Raw genomic sequence first — 6,000 nt, forward strand, 5'->3', positions numbered from 1 at the left:
TCACGGGCTGTTTACCTTTTTTTTTTTTTTTATTGGTACCAGGGATTGAACTCACGACCGCCTCCTTGCAAGGCAGGTGCTTATGCCCCGCTGAGCTAAATCCCCAGCCGTGGGCTGTTTATTAGCAGACTGTTGATGACTAGCAGACTGTTTACTGACTCTGACCTTCACAGCAAGTTGTGCTGGTCCTGGCACTCTGCACCCCTCCCCAAGGCTGTGACACCCACTGAACAGAAGAGAGGGAGCTATGGGGGCTGGGGAGCAGCTGGGGCTCCCCTAGTTTCTTCACAAACCCTTTGCTTACTTTCCTCCCTTTGCTCTGAGCAGCTGGATAGTTTGGCAGCCCACACCGGTCACTTGCTGCTTCTTGGTCACCAGTTTCTGGCTCTGTGTGGCATGTGACCCTCAGGGCCTCGCTCAGTGGGGTCTGTTCCCTTCACGGGTCACAGCGGCCCCCCTCCCCAGCCTGTTTGGGAGTGAGCATGTGACCCAGTATTGCATGACCGCCAGGAAGGGGTGTGCTCAGGGGCCTCGGGGGCAGTGCCCCTCTGCGTTTCACAGGGGGCTGGAGGACAGGATGTGTCCTTCCCCTCAGATACTCCTCTTGGGAGTAGCTGTCCCACAGTGAGGAGGTCCTGGCCCAGGAGAGGACAGACACAGCACCCCCTGACACTGGGAGCTGCTGGGCCAACTGTGCCCTGCAGTAGACATGGACGTGGCTTCTGGTTACAGCATTTGTCCTGCAGGTGGCATGGCCCATGACTGGACCTGCCTCTCCCAGGCCTTTTGCCAAGGGGGAGGTTTTTCCCCTGCACTGGCTCAGGGCAGACTGAAAGCTGAGGTGCCAGGCAGCAGCTGCAGGCTGCAGGATACCACAGGGCATGGAGTCCTGCGCGGTGGCCAGGGTTGTCTGGCAGATGAGTTCCACAGACCCCCCAGCACTCAGGGCAGTGATTGCCCCCAAGTATGGAGCCAGAGTCTAAAATAGCAGCTGGACGGGAAGGTGGTGAGGACCAGAAGGCCAGCTGACTAGCAGAGGAGGGAGGTCAGTGTGGGCAGGCAGCCAGGGTGGACCCAGAGGTGGGAGGCAGGGACCTGCCCAGGGCACAGAGAAGCACTCTGAGCCAGAAAGGCAGCTCGAGGCTCAGCCACGGGTGAAGCACAGTGTGCTGGGACCCAGGTGTGATGGGGACATGGCGCAGGAAGGGACAATCTCACTTTCATCCTTGGAATCTGGGGTGGGGTTGCAGGTAGGCTCGGAGTAGAGGCAAGGGGTTCAGTTATAGCTCTTGATCATGTTGGAGATCATGTGGGGGAGGGAATGAATTCCCTGGGCCCTGTGGGTGCTGAGAGGGGATGGTCCCCAAGTGCCCAGTGGACCTTTCACATCTAGAGGCTGTGATTCATGACCTCTGTGGTCCAGGAACAGGGCTCCCAGAGGACAGCTGTTCTGGGCACCAAGACAGCCCTGGGCTCCCACCTTGCTTGGCTCCTCTCCACCTCTTCCTAGGGTCCCGGATGTGTGGCCAGGCCAAGCAGTGGCATGGGGAAGTAGGGTGGCCCACAGCTGCAGAGCTCAGCCCTGAGGTTAGGGGCTTTGAGGCCTGGGGCATCCTTTACCCTTTCCATCCTATTTTCCTTATCTGCAAAATGGGTTTGAAAGGTCAGGTCTTATGTCCTGTGTCCCAAGCACTCTTCCGGAGCAGGTGCCAGGAAGTGTGACATGGTAAATAAACAGGAAGGTGGTGCTCCTGTGGTTACCCTGGGAACCAATACCCCACTACCCTCACCAGTTTGGTGCTGGAGCAGGAGGAAGATGGCTTGACTCCATACACTGTCTTGTCCTCAAGGCTCATGAAGACCAAACTCACACTGATGTCAGGGCTGTAACCATAGCTGGAGTTTTCTCAGCATGGTTCCCCAGGACTAAGTGCCCCTCCCCACCACCACGCAGCCCAATTCTTCCACCTTTTGTACTCCGAACGAGGGAGCAGTGTTTCATGCTGAGAAGGTCACCCAGGAAATAACCAGGGACACTGAGCCTACCAGGCCTCCCAACCAGCCCTTCTCTGCAGTTGGCCCAGGCTTGTGGGTGCCTCAGGCAGGAAGCTACCCAGTATAAGATGCTCCCCAGCAGCCCCAGAGACTCCTCTGTCCCCCTTCCCCTAGCTCTAGACCTAGAGGTAGACTCATGGTGGTCCAGGGCAGGGACAATGACCAGCCTCCGTCGCTGCTCTCTGTGACCCCACCTGCAAGTCTCCTGGCCGTGGTGAGTAGATGCTTCGCCGACCTCCAGCCACAAGGATGACATAAATTGTGAACACACAGAAATTCCAGACCCGGGGAAGGCTCTGGGGGCTGCAAACGTCAAGACAGCATGAAATGTGTGTCTAGCTAATCCCATCTCTGAGCGAGGAGGCTTCCACTGCATGGTAGGGAGTCTCACCTCATAAATCAGCCAGGGCTGGGCCCGGAGATGCATGTAGAGGAGATCTGTAGCCTGCGGATCTCTCCAGACCCTTGTCCCTCCTCTGCCCCATCTAGAGTTGAAGAAGAAGACAGTAGGGCCCCCAAGCTCTGCCCTCTCCATGCCACACCCCTCCTTCTGGGAGAGGAGGGTCGGCCCTGCACCTGTGCTCTGCTTCACTGTCTCGTGTGTCTTGGGCACCTGAGCCTTCAGCCAGGGTCTCCGTCCTTCTGTTCTTCTTCCACCCTCTTCACCCACTGTCCACAGCCAGACCAAAGCTCCCATGCACAGTGTGCCTTATCCCCTGTCACACGTACAAGCGCTAGGACTGTGGTCTCTTCTTTGCCTGGAGTTCTCTGGCAGAGAGCTTTTCTCCTGGGGTGATCTGCAGTTGGCAACCTCCACACAGGTCCAGGGGGGCCCTCTGTACTTCCTGGGGTGCTCCACCCCTCCCATTGCACCATGTATCCATCCTGATCCAAGGTCACAGCACTGTGTTGGTCTGTCTTGTGCATGAGAGGCCAGGCTCCCTGCCCACAGTGGCAGAGGAAGGGACCCTATAGGTGGCTCTGGCCCTGCCAAGCCTTTGGGTTAGTGCAGCCTCATGGGGGTGATACAGGTGACCTTGCCTGCAGCCTTAGGGGTCACCCTGAGCCTGGTTCTCTGTGGAGCTGCTCGAAGACACTGGAGCTTTGGCAACTGGAGACAGGGAGCCCATGCTGTTTGAAGTTGCTGGGTTTAGGGTGATCTGTTACCCAGCAACAGGTACAAAGGCCCAGTTTCTAATCCTCTTTCCTCCACCCCTCTGTTCTTTCGGGCTGTTTTCCCATCCTGTGGCTTGAGTATTACAAACAGAATAGTTTTTCCCCTTTTGGGCCCTGAGCCCAGTGCATTGCCTTCCTGGCCACCAGGCTGCAGCTCCCCTGGCTTTTGGTCACCTCTGTGTCGAAACCAGCGTATCGCCAGCCAGGTTCAGCCTTCTCTTCTCAGTTTCCTTTTGCTCTTGGACCTTTCCAGCTCAGCTGCCAGCCTTACTGCTTCCCGGGCGCACAGCAGCTGGAAACATCAGCTCTGGGCTCTGACAACTGCATGTCCTCTCCCCAAAGCCATCCGTCGTCCCTGTTACTTTGTGTCACCCCCTGGGTTCCATTCAGCTGCTCCTCGAGATCTTTTGGGAACAGTAGACCTTTTCAAGTTCCATCCCGGCTTAGTCCTTGGAGACTGATATCGGGATTCCTCCATCCAGTGTTCCTGGCCTCGCACCCTCCACCTCCAGAGACCCCCGTTTCTGTGGGCGTCTCTTTTCTCTTCCCAGAACTGCTGTGTGTGTGCAGTCTCCTACACCCACATGGCCTCAGCCTTGGATGGGTCTCACCCTTATGACCTCTGCCTGGCCTGTGCCCTGGCCTGGGCTGCTGACCTGGGTTCTGTACATTAGCGTTGCCCTTACCACCAGAGGCTTGGGCTGCGGAGCTGCAGTGAACGGAGGAGTCTCATCTCGGGGACACCCTTGGTGTCTATTTTGGTTCTTTAGCACAGAGAGGAGGCAAAGCCACTCCAGGCCAAGGATGGTTCTGCCTCCAATCCTGGATCCCAGGCTGTACTGACCCCATGCAAGCCCTGTGCTCCTGAGGAAGAGAGGCCGCCCAGTTGGACTGTGTGCTGCCCAGTGTGGGCTCAGCAGTCTGGCCCACAGGGTGTGGAAGCTGCCTGGCATCCCCTGGGGGCGGGTGTGCGGGCGAGTAGGGGCATCTGCTCACCAGCTTGGAGGAGCTGCCCTTGGCCTAGGACCACCCCTGGCTGCTCAGATGACGGACCCATCATTGCCACCTGGCTCCAGCAGAGGGCGCAGTGTGGTGTCCTCCCTCCAGGCTGCCAGTTTGGCTGAGGTCAATATGAGGATGGACAGCTCAGCCTCCTGGGTATGTCTGTTTCTCAAGGGGAATCTGGACCTGCTGAGTCCTTGGGTCACCAGGAACAATTTCAATAAAGCCACCTTGAAAGAGGACTGCAGGGGGAAGGGACTGCAGGCCAGGGGACGTCATGGTCTACCTCTGTGCTGAGCAGGCCCTTGAGCCCCTGGTCTCCTGGGATGGGCTCGGAGACCTAGAGCGTGGTAGGAGGGCAGCAGCCGGTGGAGGCTGCGTTCTGGAACCTGGTGTCTGTCCTCGGTCCTCCAGAGACACAGTGAGACCAGATGCTGCCTGGAAGTTTGCTGCCTGCATTCCTGGTTAGAGTCCTACATGAGACACGTAGGATTCATTGGAAGGGACCAAGTCACCTCGGCCAGGGTCGATCTCTTCACTCAGAGCCCAGAGACAGTGAGGATCCAGCTTGGGGACAGAATTGAGGGTCCTCGAGGAGTCCTGGTGCTCTCCATGAAGGACAATCGCCCTCCGAGGGGGTGGGTGGGGTGCAGAGCAGTGGCCACAGCTCCCTGCTCTGTGTGGTGCTGCCAGCGACGGTGTCTCTGAACACTCCTTGTGCTCTGGTTTAACTGTTTAACTGTTTAAAAGACATCTTGGATTTTGCTGGGAAAATGAGAATCTGAGGGTAAATTTCAGAAAGACGTCAACCAAGGCTTGCAAGCATCCCTAATTGTCAGAACCAGGCCACATTGATCCGGTTCTGCTCATTCACCCAGCTACAGCCAGCTGCTAACTTCCAGACACAAAGGACTCCTGGCAGCATAGAGCCACCAGCAGGGGCTCACTGGGGAAGCGTGGACCCTGGACGCCACGCTGCTTAGGATGTGAACTTGTGGCTGTGCAGACATTCATGGTCGACTGTGGCAATTCTGAGGATGGGGGAAGACGGACAGTGTACTGTCCTGCAAGGTGCAGAGCGGTGACCACGGAGCAGAACATGTTGAGCCAATGCACCTGCAGTCCCATGAGCTCGGCCCCCAGCATGCCAGGGACCAGTGAGCAAAGGACAAGCACAGGGCTGAGAGGGAGATCAAATGGCTGAACAGATGAGAATGGCTCCATTTTTCAGATTTAAGGTAGTGTAGCTGCATGTGGTGGTGAATGCCTGTAACCCGGGCACTCTGGGAGACAGACAGGAAGGTCTCGAGTTCAAACCCAGTCTGGGAACTCAATGAGACCAATCTTTAAAAAATAAATAAATAAATAAAAAGGTCTGGAATGGGATGTAGCTCAGTGAAGTAGGAGCCACTCCTTTGCCAGGCCAGCTGCCTGTGTCACACCCTCTCTCATGGTGCTGGGCAGTGGCAGTGAGCCGCAGCTCCGGGAACCACAGGAACAGGAACAGGAGTGTCAGATACTCACAGAGCACTGTGATGCTAGGCTGTGTGGATGTGTTTTCCTCCACTGGGCTCATCAGGTGTCCCTGTCCCAAGTCTATGAATGGTGTGCAGAGACCAGCTGGACCTGCAGACCCATCCTGACCCATGTGGCTTGGGACTGGCATTTCCTGTCCTCCTGTTCCCTACCTGAGGGTGCCTGGGTTTGCTCTCTAGACAAGCCAGGGGGCCAGCTGGAGGTGTGGAGGCTGGGTCAGCGGGGGACAGA

The sequence above is a fragment of the Cavia porcellus genome, unplaced genomic scaffold (genome assembly GCF_034190915.1).
Source record: "Cavia porcellus strain 051 isolate PalLab524CR breed Dunkin Hartley unplaced genomic scaffold, mCavPor4.1 scaffold_23, whole genome shotgun sequence".
In the NCBI taxonomy this organism is placed as follows: Eukaryota; Metazoa; Chordata; class Mammalia; order Rodentia; family Caviidae; genus Cavia; species Cavia porcellus.